We start from the raw sequence: 19046 nt of genomic DNA, 5'->3' as shown, positions 1-19046 counted from the left end.
ATGCTAATTTATACTTTCTTTTTAAAATACTATTAGCCCTGAATAGTATGTTTTGAAGGGATCTTGCAAAGGTACATATTCTTTTAGGAAGGTTCCCAAAGCTCTGCTGTAGGATCCTGAGGGGCATTCCTGGGGATATACTAAATAACTGTTTTCTGTGCTCAATTTTTAGATAATGGGGCCAGCTCTTCTCAAGAATATGTTCTTGGGCCCTCAAGTGCCAGGGACCATCAGGGCCACATTAGTCGTGTCTAAAATTCTCCACAATCAAATCCAACAATGCTTGGGAGACCTTTAGGTCTAGGCTATGTGGTTCCAGGAATGAAATACAGGTAAGGCTCATGCAAGACATCCATCATAACACTGTACTTTATTCCAGAACCCAAAAGACATGATTATTTTTTTAAGGAAACTAATATATCTGTTGCAAAAGCTTGTTAAGGTACAAATATTCTAAAGCAGAACTATAGACTTTAAATATAATTAAAGAATTTAAATATTCTAATAAATAGTCCAATTCCAGGGCCTAGTCCTATGAATACAAGGCTTTAGAATATAGCTTCTTAATAAATTGATATTAATAAATGTATATAGAGCTTTTAAAAGCAGTAATTAACAGATAGTGGAATTGACTGAGGAATCATTCTGTATATGAATCTTAAAGCAAATGTCTAATAAGATCATACTTTCCATGGGTTTAATAATCTCTAAATTTATATTATAGTATATATTCAGCATAATTATTTATTATGTTGGATAACTTATATAAGTGATTATATTTATGTAATTTCATATAATTTTGGTTTATAAAAGTATCTAAACAATTAAATAAATGTTTTCAACATATTATATATGTTGTGGATTACCTATATAATTATTTTTACATTAAATTTTAACTTGAGAGTGAGAAATCTTTTTTTAAATTGAAATTAATTAATATTATTTTAGTAATCACTATTTTAATTGTCTCAATACAAATTATTTTGCTAACATATTATAACATTAAATTTAAGTTTTTAAGCTAGAACTTTTTTCAGAACTCCCTGGTCATCCATCTTGAACTCCAAGCATGTAGAAAGACATAGGTAGAAGTATATTAAATCTGACAAATGACCTCCCATGTGCAAAGGAGGAAATAAAGATTCATTCTCCGTGTTTGTGAGATCATTTTGATGAAGGAAAGGCTAATTGAGGATGACATACATTCTAAATCTAATTCAAATCAGCATTTTTACATGAAGACTCATCACATTTCCAATGGTACACGCTTCCATAAAACAGCTTAGTAAAGACATTTTGAATTTGATTCTTGGAATTTTTTTAAATGCTTCATCAGAACTGACATTTGAGGGGGGGGTAATGAGTTTCCAATCTTAGTATTAGTTCAAACTGGATACCTGTGGTATTTAACACCTTTTATTTAAAAAGAAGCATTTTTTCCTTTAGCATAATTAAGGCTTATGTTGCAGAGAAAATTGCAACTAATATGCAATTATGCCTAGAAAACATGTGGGGAAAGTGCCAACACAGGATTTCTCACAGTAAAAGCAAATCACCTTGAAATGATTAAAATGTTAAATTATGAAGAACTCATCCCCTGGCATTCAAAAAATAATCATATTCCAAGACCAAGTAGCACTACTGTTGTTTTAAAAGTGAAAAGGTGATTGCTAACTCCTTTCTTTTGAAATGTTCCAAAATAAGCGTTAAGATTATCTTATTACACACCACCCGTTAACAGCTTAGCTCTAAAACAGACCAATAGGTAATTGTGATAATCCAGCAAATTTCTTATTACAGATGTCATTTGTTAAAAGTCAGGGTCATTTATATTTTATACTTAGATAAAATTGTATCCTAACTATATTTACACAATGACAATTCAAAATGGGCAACCTCTTCCTGAGAGGTTAGCAGAAACAATATTCAGGAGCCTCTACCTTTAAGACTATATACTATATGTCAGTCATTCTAATTAAATTTGGAAATAAACATTAGTATGCAAGTAAGTAGTTGTAAACATGTCATATACAAAGATCGCCAGTTTAGTCTGCTTATGGTACTATATTTTGCCTTACATAAAGGCCATTTGTCTTTCTTCCAAAAATGAAGCAAAAAGGGATGCATATATATATATATATATCTTTGTGGATTCAAGAAACTGTTATTTTTCATAGTTGATTTTATTTGTAAGAAATACATTTGCTTGCTAAGGTTTTAAAAATTGAAACTTATTAAAAATTGATTCCTCAACAAACTTCTTTCTGTGAACTTCTTTCTGTTTGTATATTTGCAAAACATCTTAAGTATGCAGAAGCAAGGATAAGTATTCAAGTTTTAAATAATTGCTTTTTTGTTGGAATAACAGTATGAATTCATCCTCAATTTATGAAGGAAATCCCTTACCAATTTTTCTCTTTGTTTCTGAAGAGTAGTAGGGAAATATGATCATTATTTAGATAATTTATATTGATAAAACAATATATAATAAATTACTTACAGTTTCAGAAATTCAAAAATTATGATCACAAACCCATATTTTTTCTGTAAATTTACTGTCCCAAATATGTATATGTAATAGTAATCTTCCTATCTATTCTGGAAGTATATAGAACACTTACATTTAATAGTAAATTTAATTTTTATTAAATTCATTCAAACCATATTCATTATTTTTAAAATATTATCAATTAAAATATGCAAGATTTATGATTACATTATCTTTTTATGAAAAATACTTATTTTTTCAAATCTTAAATATTTAAATTATTTTATATATTGTAGAATTATGAATTTTATTACAAAAATGAAGACAGTAACTCTAGGAAGTATCAATTTTGCTTTATATTTCAATACTTCTAAAATATCTACAAGCATGTGTTTTGAAGTAGATAAAAGGTAGGAGACCACAGTGCTTTTATGTCAGCAGATAAGGTGGTCGCCTTGCAAGAGGCCTACCTGGGCTTCTAGCACAGGAAATCAAATTGATCTCACTAGCTTTCCAAGAATGATTCCCAAGTGCAGAGCCAGGAGAAAACATGGAGTCTCATGGGTATGATCCAGAAATAAAACGAACATAAAATCCAGAAAGCAATGCTTGTTACACCTTGTAAAAATATTATAATATAGTAATAATAATAATGATGTTTCATATCATTTATTTACTATTCTGTATTGTGCAATGAAAATATAAAAATTTATAAAAAGCACATAAACTTATAGTTTGTAGTCTACATATAAAGAGATAAAGGATTAATAATGTGGCAGAAGTAAAGCATGTAATCTATGGCAGGTATATTGTTTACCTTTTTTATATTTTATTGTTTTTTTTGGGGGGGGGGCACAGCCAGCAGCACTCAGGGTTTACTCGTAAATTTGCACTCAAAAGTTACTCCTGGCAGGCATGGGGGACCATAGGGATTTCAGGGTAATCAAACCCCATCTGGCCATATGCAAGATGTCTTGCATAACTGCTGTACTATTGCTCCAATCCCATGTTTGCCATTTTTGCAAATTTTCTAGTTGAAGGCTTATACCTTAGTACAAAAAGGAAGAAAACTAATAGCATGAGAAAATTTTGTCATAGAAAACAATGTATTCTCAAGGGTTTCCAAATAGACTTAGAACGTCTGAGGGAAAATCCTATTGATACTTGGAGTTTTAACCACTAGTGCTCAGGTGTCTATAAGATGCCTGGAGTTGAACTGAGGGCCTTGAAAATGGAAGATATTCAGTCCACACTTTTTCTTATATATTTATGGTCCCTCTCACTCATTTTAAAAAGAAAAATAATCAATATTTATTCATGAACTTACTGAAAACAGAGTATGAAATTTTGATATTTTCCAATAAATAGTTATTCAGAGTTGACAAATAAAAAAATTAGTAAGGGTGGATGTGGGGCCTTTGCAAGTAAGAACTTGGCATGACAAATAATAAAATTGATTCTGATGATATATTTAGTTGTATCTTATCTGAGATGGGGATGCATAAGTTAGGTTAAGTTGACTTATTGGAGATATAACAATGTAGGAGTAATTTAAAAAGAAGTCTATATTGTTGTCAAAAAATCAGAAACATATATGTTTACATAGTTACAGAAGCTTTATTCATGCCACTGAGACTGAAAGTAAGATTAACATTGAAATAGAAGGTGTACAGTTATTCAAGAACTAGAACATAGAATATTAATCAAGGATAACCACAAAGTAATGTATAGGATATTTAATGTTTCAGGCATATTATTTTAATTACATTAAGAAAGGTAGATGGTAAAAGAATATTTGTGAAAGAAACAAATCTGCCAGGAAATTCTTGACAAATTGCCTAAGATGTGTTTTGAAAACGAAGGTATCAAGACAAAGTGTATGGATAGGAATAACATGGGAGCACTGACTTTATAGAACAAGATGGAGACTTAGACTTGGATCGTAAGTAAATAAATTTGAGGTAACTTTCAACTTTCCAGTTTGAGCACATGAAGAGAATTGTTTGGGAAAAGGATGCAGTTAGGTAAGACAACAAAGAAAGAAAAATAAGTGAAAAAAACTTGCGAGTGAGAATTTACCTCTTTATCAGATGAAAATATCAAAAATGCAACTGAGCATACACTTTGGATTGTTTGAGGATTCTTGGTTTATCACTGCTTATGTAATAAATAGTATATAATAAATGTAGTATACTATACTATATAATATATGTACATTGTTTGTTGTGTGTTGTGCTCATGGCAGTGCTCATGGGTCATACCTGGCTCTCTGCTCAAGAATCACTCTTGGCAGCTTAATGACCATATGGGATGCCCAATATTGCACCTGCGTTGGCCATGTGCAAGGCATACGTCCTACCCACTGTACTATCACTTCAGCTACAATATTTTTGATGAGAATATTGATAGTCAGAGACATGTTGGTAAACAACTACTTGTTTTTTATTATTCAGGATGAATGAAAGCTAAAGATGGGCACTGTAAATATTACAAGGCAATTACAGTAGCTAGTGTTAGTGAAAAAAAAAGAAACTAGTCAGAATCAGCCTGTAAGAGATCTTCAGCTCAGATTCTTATGAACATGAAGTAAAGATGGGGATTTTTCTTAGATATTGGGATGAGAAAACTAAGAAAGTCAACTCCAAGGCATATACTATTATGGTTATTACATTTCTTAATGTTGAATTGATCTAGATTACAACTGCTAATTATTAAATTTTCAACCATATGCTCAAGGTCATTATTTGAACTTTACATTTATTTGTTTAAATTTTGGTTGTATACCCAGCATTCTCAGAGATTTCTCTTAACTCTATGGTTAGCGTTTACTCCAATCACAGGAATAGGGATAGTTTACTAGGCTGTGTGAGGAGGAATCAAACCCAAGTTGGTCCCATGCAAGCATACTACTCAAGCACACAACTATTACCCAATTTCTCTGACCAGAGCCTTTCCTTTCAAGGGCTATTTATCTTCTGATTCCAAAGAAAGGAATTAATCTTTATATGGCATAAGATGACAACTTTTGAAGTCTTCCATTCTAAGTTGAATTTTTTATTTAACCACACCTGGTGACACTCAAGGGTTACTCCTGGCTATGTGCTCAGAAATAGCTCCTGGCTTGGGGACCCATATGAGACACCATGGGATCGAACCACGGTCTATCCTAAATTAGTGTGCACACCAACTGTCCCACCGCAGTTGAAATTTTTTATCCATGTATATATTTTTTAAAATATAGTTTATATATCAAACAATTCAAATTATATTCCTTCTCAAAAATTCTTCTCTGAGGGTCAGACTATATCTATCCAAATTTTGTTATTGTTTGTTATTGTGGTCTTTTCGATGCTCATGTCTGGCATTTTTTCATAATTTAACCCTACCTTTGAGTTCATGGAATGCTCCTAGAGAAAGTTTGGGGGGCCATTTGTGGTCTTTTTCCCTTCTTTCAAAATTATATATATAAAATATAAGTAACATATATTATTGTATATATATATATATGTATACAGTTTTATTTTTGTTTGTTTGTTTTTGTTTTGTTTTGTTTTTCCAAGCAGTACTCAGAGGTTACTCCTGGCTCTGTGCTTAGAAATTGCTCCCGGTAGGCTTGTGGGACTACATGGAACGCCAGGATTCGAACCACTGTCCTTCTTGCCTTCTGCAAGGCAAACGCCCTACCTCCATGCAATCTCTCCAGCCCCTATATGTAGTCTTGACTTCATTGCATCTGAATAAATCATCATGCTCCTTACTCAAACCTGATAAAGCTCTGTGTCTAAGCTAGATTGTTAGTGGCACAAATCACTATCTCAGAATTGATCTTTTGTTCATATTTCTATTAGATATTTTTTGTGTCTAATCTATTAACAGGTCTTAATTTTCTTTACAATCACTCTATATTGTGTTGTCCAAGATCATGTTATCTTTACCCTTAATGATGACAATAACCCTTAGCTACTATTATGTAATCTATTATTAGTAATCTCTCATGTAATCTACTGTTTATTATACTCACTTTTACACATGATCACTCACTTCACAATTGCATTTCAAAATTAAATTGTTGTTTTCATTTGTAAAATATATAGTTTTATCTTCTTTCAAAAAAGGAGAAACTATATAAAAAAGCTGTAAGCTATATGTTTTGTCAAAATATATTTGCATTATCTCTCCTACAAAACCTTTTCTATTTTTTCCTTATTTTCTTTACATCTTTTCTCTATACTCATTATTCCTCCTGCTTTCTGGGTCAATGAATGACTTCTTGCTACTCATTAAAATGAGATCCTCTCTCCATTTTGCCTAAATTAACTCCTGATTGTCCTTCCATGTCAATTCAAAGACATTTTTCTAGAAAAGTATTGATAACTTCTAAGAAACAGTTTAGGATTCCATTGTTGTGCTTATATTCATGGTTATTTTGTTTGTTATTTGTTCTATAACACATAGCTAAATTTACCTTACTTATTTCAATGTTTATTTTCTATCACATACAGAAATATCATGTGTTCAAAATTTCTACTGAATTTTTCTTTTTAATGTGTTCATGATTTGATCAAAATAAATCCAGGGACCTAAGCAATAATGCAGTGGCTAAGGTGTTTGCCCTCCATGCAGCTGACTAGTGTATGTTCAACAGATCTATATATGTTCCAAAAACTCTTAACACAAAGTTAAGAGTAAGTTTCAGGCAGAGCTGGGTGTGGCCCAAAAGAAAATACAAAACAAAACAAAAAAATGAAGATAAAATGTTTTATAAATTATGTATTGAGTGGGGAGGGAGGGCACACCCAGTCACGCTCTGGGGTTACTCCTGGCTATGAGCTCAGAAATCTCTCCTGGCTTGGGGGACCATATGAGATGCGGGGGGATTGAACCACAGTCATTCCTAGGATAGCTCATGCAAGTCAGACACCTTACCGCTTAAATTATCTCTCTGGACCAAAATTACGTAATTTTTATTCAATGTAAATTACATTTTATATTTTATTCTCTACTGTTCAGATGTAACAATACATTAAATAAAATATATATTTATATATTTAATATATTTATATATTTAATTTATGGCATATAAATACCTTGCACTGGAAATCTAAAATCTTTGGTCTCTTTCTTGTTTTTTTTTTTTTTTTTTTTAACTGAAAGTCAGGATTTTTTCATGTGTCTTTTGGCCATTTGTATTTCTTTTTTAATAAATTGTTCATTTTTTCTTCCCATTTTTTGGTAGGGTTAGATTTTTATTTTCTTGTTCAGTGTCTGTCAGTACCTTGTATATCTTAGATATTAACCCCTTATCTAATTAATCTCTTTTTTGTTTTAATCTTGTTCATAAGAGGGTCAAATATATAGTTTCTAAGGCTAAGTACTATTTTTGAATCCCTGGCACCACATGGTCCCCACTAACACTACTGAGAATGAAGATAGGATTAGCAAACATGCACTGCCAGGAGTGGCTCCAATTTTTGAAAAATAAAAAATCTAAAATTGAATGAAAAGAATTAAGAAAATTTCAGGCTGGTTTGATCACTGGCATTCCATATAGTCCTCTAAGCTCGCTAGAAGTGATTCTGAGTTCAGAGCCAAGAGTAATCCTGAGCACCACCAGGTGTGGCCCCAAAACTAAAAACAAACAAAAAATTTCATAAATCCTGGTGAATTGTTCATTATTTATGAATTTATATTACTAGCAGTAAAGTATCAAGCACCCCTGGGTTATACAGTTGCAATAAATATCTATTATATGTGTGTATATAAATAACTGTGGCCTTTCCCATTCAGTATGCTTAAATGTGAGGGAATGATGATAAACATATTTTGTAAATTAGAAATTCTAAAGTTAAAAGCAAAATATTAAAAAGGTATCACTTATTTTTATCAATATCAAATACACATTAAAGGTAATAAAGTATGAAAAATATAAGTGCTGATTCTACATTTTATTCAATACTTCTCTCATGTACATACTTTTTCATGAATTGAACAATTTATTTGCAAAAACTGCTTTCACTATGCTTTCATTGAGCAGGGAGAGTAATTTTAAAAAATGCTCATGAATTTCTCAGGAGTTTAGATATTTGTTTTTGATGCCTGATATCCTTTTTTTTTAAGAATCTTAGTTTTTTATATCAACTCAGAAAATAGTAACAGTAAAAGGCCCAGCAAAATATATATGTATGTATACATATGCATGTATGTATAAATATATATTAAGATACTCTACTTGTAAAGATTGCATTGTTCTTTTAAGGATTCATTTATTCTTGACAGAAACAATTATGTGAGGTAATTATATCTAAAGTCAGGCCGTATGCAATGTTCAATTTGGAAGGTAAAGAGCATTCTTTGACTGCTGTTACCAGGCACATTCCTGATAGAGAACAAATGCTTACATCAATAGGAAACATGCACTTCGTAATTTATTCTTTTATTCACATATGCTGTTATCATAGTAAGTGCCAGATTAACCATCTTAAGCACAGGGACAAAATTACCCGAATAACATCAATGAAGGAAAGCAATATAGAAGCTGTTCATCAGAATTTCACTTGCATGTCTTATTGTTTTATAGGGTTCTTTTTCCTTGCATGACCTAATATGTCATAAAAGATTGGACAAAATTATTTCATCTCAGCAAGATTGAAAGACTAATATTTGGTGAATAAACCAGAAAATATGTAAAAATTAAAATAATTGACCAGATCCTGCAAGTTAAATATTTTTCTTAGATATGTTTATGTATTTCTCAGAAACAACTATTCTCACTTTTAAATATATGATTAAACTTAGATAATCTTGTACATTGATACATAATTGATACATAATTCTAATACATAGTTGGAAAACTTCAGAAATTTATCAAAGTTACCTTAATGGTAACCTGCCAGACTGACATATTTTTCTTTGTTTATATATAAACAAACAACTACAGATGATGATAACGATTTACTAATTTATAGTAATGGGAAAATAAAATACGATATTTATACCTAAATATGCTTTATTTTCAATATGTTTTTCTTGATTTACTTGTTATATATTTATGTAATAAGTAACTCATCTTTATTTCAAGAAGACATAAAGGAAAACTTTTTTATTTTTAAAGATATGTGTATGTTTCAAGATATTCTATATTTATTTAAACATTATTCCATTATAGCAATTAACATCTCTATGTAATGTCAAAATGCCAATATCTAGCCTACAGGCTATCACTATTAGGGAAAGGTGGTTTGAGGTTTGGTCTGCCTGGCAATACTTGTAGCTTATTACTAGGTCTGTGCTCAGATGTTTTTGCCAGACTGTACTAGGAGGAATACATTTGGAAAGAGAAATCTAACAGGAGTTGGCCACAGGTATCTCAAGTATTGCATTAAAATTATATTTTATTTCCTAAAAATATAGTTACTTATTTCTATATTAACTTGATGAATTTACTGAATTAATTTACCTCTATATAAATATACTGTGTCTTTGAAGTATGTGATTAATTTCACTCCATAAAAACATTAGATGTAATGATGTCACATGATAACCAAAGGAATTGATTAAATAGCTTTGAATATATGTTTCATTTTGCCCACTGAAAGATATATTTCTATTTCTTTGAAAATCCTCATACATATGTGACTAAATTTGACTTTTTTTTATTAACTGGTTTGATCTTAAATTGATTACTTTAAAAACTACAGAACCAGAGAAATATATTAAAAGTATTTTCTTCTCCCTGATACTATGTTCAATTCAATGTTAGCAATTTTGTATAGATTCTCAGAGATGTATTGAGTATATATTCATTTTTTTTGTTTTAATTTTAGCCTCAAAAACCATCAATTCAATTTTAATATTTTTATAGAATTATAAATTCCGATACCACTTGGAAATGATTGAAATATTACCAGAGAAATTTTAGGGAGAAAGCACCAAACAATATGTTTATAGACATAAAACTCTTTCTCTTGGTGAGATATTATTCCATGCATGTGAGGAATTTGACAGTACAGACAGTTGATCTTGAGCAACATAGATTTGAGCTACTCAGGTTCACCTATAAGCAGCTTTTTCTAATTCTGAGATCTTTATCCATTCTGCATTCATGGATTCAACCAGTCACTGATATTAGTAACTTAGGGACTACATAGTTTGAACAAGTAACCAGGAAGTGTGGTTTTTCTTACCTCTAGAGGGCAAATCAAGTGAGACTCCCTTAGAGACATTTGTTGGCGCCTAACTGGCAGGTTGGAAGATGACAGACCCCTGTCCTCAAAGCACCAATCTATGCCATATAGGCACTAGAAAAGTTTTGTGTAAGAAACAATGAAGAAAAGTGTTACAGATTATCAGGGACCAGAACCAAAAGTAAAATCTATTTCTGGTCTGGTTCACCAAATCACATATTATCTTATCTCCTGATGTAAAGAAAGTAAGTTAGGCTTTGAGGTATAGGGTAAACTAAGGTCAACACTTATATTTGAAGATGTATAATAGTTATTCTTGTCTAACATTTTTGTGACCTGGTTTAATACTTTCACCCTAAGAAATGACTTTTAAGAACTCAAAAGATTCCTATTCTTGAATAAAATCTATGTTAAAAAATAGTATTCTTGTACTCAAAAACACAATACAATAAAGCCCTCTGTACTCACATGTTGATAGAAGCACTATTTACAGTAGCCAGAATCTGGAAACAACCCAGATACCCACCAACAGGTGAGTGGCTGAAAAACTGTGATACATCTATACAATAGAATACTATGCAGCTATTAGAAAAAAATGAAGTCATGGTATTTTCTTATACATGGATGAACTTGGGAGTCTATTATGTTGAGTGAAATAAGTCAGAGGGAGATAAGCACAGAATAGTCTCACTCATATGTGGAATTTTATAAAAATAAAAGACAGTATAATAATAATACTCAGAAACAATAGAGATGAGGTCTGAATGATATAAAGCTTATCACTCAGAATGGTAAATACAGTTAAAGAAATAACTATACTAACAGCTACCATGACAACAATAGAGAGATAAATACAATGCCTGTCTCTAAGATAAGCAGAGGATGGATGGACTTGGAAATGGGGAGGGGTATGGTAGCAGGAGTGTTGCACTGTAAAGGGGTGTGTACATTTTATGACTGAAACATGAACATGAACATGTTGTAACCATTATGTATATATAAAGGAATTGTTAAAAAATAAAAATGAGTGCAACTTATGGGCAACTGGGGCCAGTTTTTGTTTATGTGAAGAGTTGGAAAAACAAAATAGTTTAAAGTAGGGCTAGAAGGAAGTACAGAGGCATAAAAAATTAGTTTCCTGGTATATTTTGTTTTTATAGAGAAAGATGGTAATGCCTAATCCAATCTAATTGAATATTTCCTTTACCATAAAGGTTTCATTATATTCAGTTTTAAGAAAGTATTGTGTGGGGCCATAGTTGTAGGGCATTTGCCTTGAATGCAGCTGACCCAGGATGGACCCCGGTTTGGTCCCCTAGAGTCACATAAGGTCCCCCAAACAAGGATTAATTTCTGAGAACAGAGCCAGGAGTAACCCCTGAGCATCACTGGGTGTGGCCAAAAAATTAAAAAAAAAATTAAAGTATTGTGTTAAATAAAGAAGCACAATAGAAAAGTTTTGGGGAGATAAGATTAAATATATTAGAAATATGGAGGATCAAAAGAGGGTAAATAATATTTTTTCCAAATTCATATTTGAATGTTACAGAATAATATTAAATTCAAAATTATTGAACACAAAATGGACCTGTTACACTAACAGTTTAGAGGGCTAAGGGTGAAGGTTTGGTATGCATGCTGGGAATTATGGTAGAGGGAGGTCAATACTAGTGGTGGGAATGACCCTAACTCACTGTCACTATATATTTGATATACAATAGTGAAAGACTTGTAATTCCCATTGGTTTCAATTAAAAAATATATAGAACACGTGTCTATTAAATAAAAATTAAAAACAACTTGAAATTCTGTTAAAAATATACCTTTTACTATAACATCATTGCTGAAGTCTGATCTCTCATACACAGCTTTGAAAATTGAGTGTGTTTCAAATAAAGGAAACCTCCAAGTGTCCAGAAATAAAATAAAATAAAATAAAAGTAACATATAATGTGGAGTATGTAAGATACAAGATAATATAGGATTAGTATATTCATATAACAAAATATATAACATCATATGATATAATATAATAAATATAATATATTATACATGTAAAATAATAAGTATAATATATAATAAATTGCATTGAAATATTTTATGAGTTTTGTTTTTGTGGGGAGCCACACCCACTGACACTCAGGGGTTACTCCTGACTATGCACTCAGAAATCATTCCTGGCTTGGGAGACCACATGGGATGCCTGGGGATTGAACTATGCTCAGTTCTAGGCTAGCGTGGGCGAGACAGACGCCTTACTGCTTGTGCCACTACTCTGGTCCCTTTCTTTTCAGTTCTGACATTAACTTTTTGAAGTTATAAGATTCCTTGAGTAAAAGGTTTAGTACATCAGCAATTTATTGAGGTTGGGTCATTTTCTACAAATTCTCTCTTAAATCAAAAAAACACTTTAATTATTGTTCTCAATTTATTTTAAAAGGCATCAAAAAAAAAAACAAAACAAGAGATTTGTAAATTATGGGTTACAAAGGACCTGAGCACAGAACATTTTGTGGCATTTTAGAGACACATTTAGCTATGTTCAGGAGTTACTCCTGGCTCTGTGCTAGAAATCACTCTTGGCAGGGTTTAAGGCACTATATGGAGTGTCAAGGATTGACCCCAAGTGGGATGCATGCAAGACCACTATACATTCTCTATGGCTCCTAATGCGCAGAGCTTTTTGCTCTTTGAAATTTGTGGTTGCTAACTCTAGCTCTCTGGGTGTGCTCTTATCTGTCATAAAGAGTCAAATCTCAAAAAAATATTCCCAGTGAATGTCCAATCTCAATAAAAATGATTGTAGGTAGTAGAGCTTTAATTTAATTTATAACTCAAGCCAATCACTTATAATCACAATATAATTTTATTGAGAGTTCACATAAAATATAAGCATATAATTAAATTGGTAGTAAAGGAAATTTAGACCATAATCCTTTTGGCAAAACTCTAGAGATTGGCACATGAACAGGCCAATCCTGAATCTGAAGGGTTCCCTTTAACAGGAAGTGAAGGACCACTTTCCTTCCTTTGGCAATTTCTGCTAAAACCTAAGGAAAAATTTTGGACCACATGCATAGAAATGTAAGTACTGTATTTTTCTCTCTATAAGACACTCCTGATCATAAGACGCACAATAGTTTTTAGATACTCTCCCCTGAACTTAGGCTTCAACTCCAGGCAGCATTCACTCCTTATGACGCACTTTTGGGTAGAAAAAGTGTGTCTTATGGTACTAAAAATATAGTATGTCAATTTTGTTTACTTTGTCTCCTACATTTATACTAAATCTAGAAGTATATTATCAAACCATGTGTTAATTTTAATTTAGTTGGGACTTGGAACGTAATCTTGTTTTTAATCTGTTTTTCCTGTTCATTGTCTTTTTAAATAAGTGATAATTTTTTTTTTTTTTTTTTTTTGGTTTTTGGGCCACACCCAGTGACGCTCAGGGGTTACTCCTGGCTATGCGCTCAGAAGTCGCTCCTGGCTTGGGGGACCATATGGGACGCCGGGGGATCGAACCGCGGTCCGTCTCCTAGGCTAGCACAGGTAAGGCAGGCACCTTACCTCCAGCGCCACCGCCCGGCCCCAATAAGTGATAAAATTTTTAAATAACTACTCAAGTAACTTAATTTACTCTGTTCAGGAAGTCATTGCAGGTATATGCCTGAAATATCTCAGTCAATTTTTCTGTTTTGCTTTTCAGTATCAATGATCAATAACAAGAAGTAGAGCAATTACCAATCAGGATGTTTTACAATGCTATTCCATTATAGGAATTATTTTTAATGGAGGTGCAATTCTTTAGAAATACTTGAAGAAATAATTGGTCCTTGGAAGTTAATTGAATCAGAGACATCTCTTGCCTCTTCAGAGGTCATGGGGGTCACATTGAAAGGTCCAACCCTGTAAACAATCCTATTGCTGCTGGATTTTTACCCTTGACAAAAAGTTGCTATACTGTGGTTATCTTAGGGCTGCAAAAGCCACCTTATTAACATATAAACTCTTGTGTGATCGTAATGAATCTTGCTATGAATAAAATAACACTCCCCTCACCTTTACAACTCTAGAGCTATTTCAGAAACAAAATTTGATCTTGCAGATCAGAGATCAAACATTTTTACAAAAGAAACTCCTACAGAGATTATCATTTAGACAATTACAAGAGTTTAAAAACTCTGTGACAGAAATAGGATAAAGACAGAATATTTTCTTATCATGAATAACACCATCACACAGGAAACCTGACAATGATCTGACAGAAATAGAAATCCCTAGAAATGTAAAATACTTCCGTGAAAAGTTTATATTTGTGGAGTCATTAATTACAAGGTGCAAGAAACCACTACAAAAATCATATACTATGTGTGTCCTTGGAATTTGGTCAAAGAACCTTGAACAAGAAATTGAACTTGGAACTGAACCAAAGTAATTGTTTAATGAACCCATCAAACAAACAATATCTTAAAAATTTATTTTAGTCATGAGAAGTGATTATTATATTCTTCGCCAGAGAATAAAATCAATCAATTCCACTAAATATAATAAATAATAATAAATGAATGAATAAATAATAAACATTTATTTAGTTTATAACAAATTAGTTATAACCAAGAAACATTTCAGCTTTTTAACACTAAACATCAACTTTTACTAACCATATCATCTTCTTTTTCTCTTCATAACAAAAGAACCTAAATTGGGGCCTGAGCAATGTTGTAGTTGTAGGGCATTTGCCTTGCACATGGCTGACCCAGGATGGATCAAAGTTCAATCCGCACGCGACCCATATGGTCCCCCAAGACAAGAGCGATTTCTGAGCACATAGTCAGGAGAAACCCCTGAGTGTCACTGGGTGTGGCTCCCCCCCCCAAAAAAAAAACAAATTTTACCACTTCTTTGGACACATCCTAGGTTTATTTTGTTTTGTTTCGTTTTGGGGTCACTCACGGTGAGACTCAGGGGTTACCTCAGTATGCACTCAGAAATATGTTCCTCAAAGGGAAACTCTTCAATGCCCAATTCAACACACTTTGCCTTTTAATTTACTGCTAATGATACCAGAATGGTAATGGTAGGTTTCTGTCATAGTCTATGATTCCTAGGTACTCAGACTTAGGTAAGAAAGAAAAATTTATAGGGAGGTAGAGAAAAAATGAGAAGAAATCTCCATGCAGGGAAGAATTTATCATAAGAATAAGTTATGTACTGCATGTGTGTGTGTTTGTGTGTGTGTGTGTGTGTGTTGTTTATAGTAGAATTGAGTCTTTGTGTAGGATTTTTAAAGGCTCTTTGCAATCTTTGTCAACTGATAAGAATGCATGGATCTTATAGAGTCCTCTGATGGTTCTGAGTCTTTTGCCTTTAGCCATTTGCCTTAGGCATTGCCTATTAACTTAGTCTCCTAATGATCTTTAACTGTTGCTAAATACTATGGTTTTGAATGATGACAGGACTGTTTAATGATGTCTGATAGGGTCAGTCAAAAACGTGAGTGTACACTGAAACTGACAAGAGCAAACTGAGGATTCCTCTTTCACTAATATTTTAGTATTATATTTTCTTGTAAAAATATTAGGAATAGGGCCCGGAGAGATAGCACAGCGGCGTTTGCCTTGCAAGCAGCCGATCCAGGACCAAAGGTGGTTGGTTCGAATCCCGGTGTCCCATATGGTCCTCCGTGCCTGCCAGGAGCTATTTCTGAGCAGAAAGCCAGGAGTAACCCCTGAGCACCGCCAGTGTGGCCCAAAAACCAAAAAAAAAAAATATTAGGAATAAAGTTTAGGAAAAATATAAACAAAAAATAAATATATATAATAATAAATTATAATAAATAAATTAATATATAAAATAAAATTTAAAAAGTTTAGTAAAAAATAAATATAAAATTTAGTAAAAATAAAAGCAAGAACTTTAAATAAGTTAATAAATGAATCACTGCCAAAAATGTGTTTTCCCATAAATGAAGAAAAACACACATAGGGGCCGGGCAGTGGCGCTAAAGGTAAGGTGCCTACCTTGCCTGCGCTAGCCTTGGATGGACCGCAGTTCGATCCCCCGGTGTCCCATATGGTCCCCTAATCCAGGAGCAACTTCTGAGCACATAGCCAGGAGTAACCCCTGAGCGTTACCGGGTGTGGCCCAAAAACCAAAAAAAAAGAAAAAGAAAAAAGAAAAACACTATATTTAACAATTATCAAAATATGTATGTAAAATTAGAAATATTTATAGAGAAATGAATCCAAGTGTAATTTTAGCTATATAAATCCACACAAACTATAAAAGATATATACAAAACATGTATATTCTAAATAGTACAGCATGTTAAAATTAAATGCATTTCATAACTTAGATGTATAATTGGTTTTATTAAAAATCATACAAATCTTTCAAGATCCCATCTAGTATAAATTTGTTTGTTCCAATGAAGAGGAGGAAGAAATGAAGGAAGGGGAAGAGAAGAAGATCAAAGAGAAGAACATTGACCATGAGGAACTGAACAAGACAAAGCCTATTTGGACCAGAAATCAGATGATATAACTAATGAGGAATATTGAGAATTCTTCAAGATCTTGAACAATGACTGGGAGGACCACTGGCAGTGAAGCAGTTCTTGATTGAAAGACAGCTGGAATTCTGAGCTCTTTTCTTTATCCCAAGATCTGCATCCTTTGACCTTTTGGAAAACAGAAAGAGGAGGGAGATGGGGTACATTGGTTGTGGGAAAGTCTAATTGGAGATGGGGATGTTCTGTAATGTCTGGAACCCAACTACAATCATGCTTGTAATCATGGTGCTTAAATAAGGATATTATTTTTTAAAAATAACATAAAGTTATATGTCCACAGTGCCTTCATTATGGATAACTGTGAGGAGATGATCCCAGAATATCTGAATTTCATTAGAGGTGTTGTGGATTCTGAGGATCTCCCTTTAAATATTTCCAGTGAGATGCTGCAACAAAGCAATATTTTGAAAGTTATTAGAAAATAACTGTTCAAAAATGCATAGAAAACTTCACTGAACTGGCAGAGGATAAGGAGAACTACAAGAAGTTGTATAAACAGTTCTCTAAAATTATTAAGCTTGGGATCCATGAAGATTCTCAAAATTGGAAGAAATGTTTTGAGCTGCTGCGGTACTACATGTTTGCCTCTGGAGAAGAGATGGTTTCTTTCAAGGACTATTGTACTTTGGTGAAGGAAAAGCAGTAACGCACCTACTACATCACAAGGACCAAGTGGCCAACTCAGCTTTCATGGAGTGCCTGAGGAAGCATGACCTGCAGGTGATCGAGCCCAACAACGAATACTGCATACAACAGCTGAAAGAGTTTGAGGGCAAGACGCTGCTGACCCTCACCAAAAAGGGCTTGGAGCTGCCACAACATAACGCGGAGAAAAAGAAACAGGAGGAGAAAAAGACAAAGTTTGAAAATTTCTGCAAAATAAGGAAAGCCATTTTGGAGAAGAAAATGGAAAAGGTGACTATCTCCAACTGGCTGGTGATGACCCCCTGATGCATCATCATGAGCATATAAGGCTGGACAGCCAACAAAGAGAGAATCATGAAGGTGTAAGCACTGAGGGACAACTGGACTATGGGCTACATTGGTGGCCAAGAAGCCCCTGGAAATGAACTGGACCACTCGATCATCAAGACCCTGCGGCAGAAGGTCGAGGCTGAGCAGAATGACAAGGCTGTAAGAACCTTGTGATTCTGCTCTAGGAGACGTTGCTATCATTGGGCTTCAGCCTGGAGGAGCCCCATACCGATGCCAACAGGATACAGGATGATCAAGCTGTGACTCGGTATTTACAAGGACAACCCCGCGGCTGATGACAGCACTACTGCCACTGTCACTGAGGAGATGTCCCCAGTCGAGGAAGACAACGACACCTCCAGCATGGAGGAGGTGGGCTTAGGGGACTGAGCCCCACAACTGGGATAGCCCCTATACACAAACAGTCCCAGCTCAGTCTCCACACCCTCCCCAACTCCTGACAACTTTATTTTTATTAAAATTAAAAAAGCTATATGGCATGACCTAAGTACTGCTTAGGGAGGAGATAAGATTCTTTTTGACTTCTAAGTGTGTTACTGTGATCTCTTAGCAGCTAGAGCAGACCTAGTGAGTTTTGAGTTGGCTTCTTTTCCCAGAATGTTGTCAGATGTGCATGACCTAGTGTTTCTTTGTGGTCTAAAGAAATGAGCCACCGAACAGATTCCTTAGCTGACCAAACACTTTGCGACTGAAGTGTGGAAATTTGCACCTTGATGTTAAGGATATTCTTCTCTGACCAACCTTAGATCTTTGGCACCTGTCACTATTGTGACTATTGTGCATGTCCCAGGCCTCGAGAAATGAG

At 33.4% G+C, this 19046-nt stretch overlaps 1 pseudogene; it reads left to right on the top strand.

The window, feature by feature from the left end:
* Nucleotides 1–18610, top strand: part of LOC126015983 (heat shock protein HSP 90-alpha-like) — a 29861-nt pseudogene extending 11251 nt beyond the window's left edge.
* The last annotated feature ends 436 nt before the right edge of the window (nt 18611–19046 follow it).

Source organism: Suncus etruscus, chromosome 8, assembly GCF_024139225.1.
Source record: "Suncus etruscus isolate mSunEtr1 chromosome 8, mSunEtr1.pri.cur, whole genome shotgun sequence".
Lineage (NCBI taxonomy): Eukaryota > Metazoa > Chordata > Mammalia > Eulipotyphla > Soricidae > Suncus > Suncus etruscus.
This window is presented reverse-complemented; position numbering and strand designations above follow the sequence as displayed.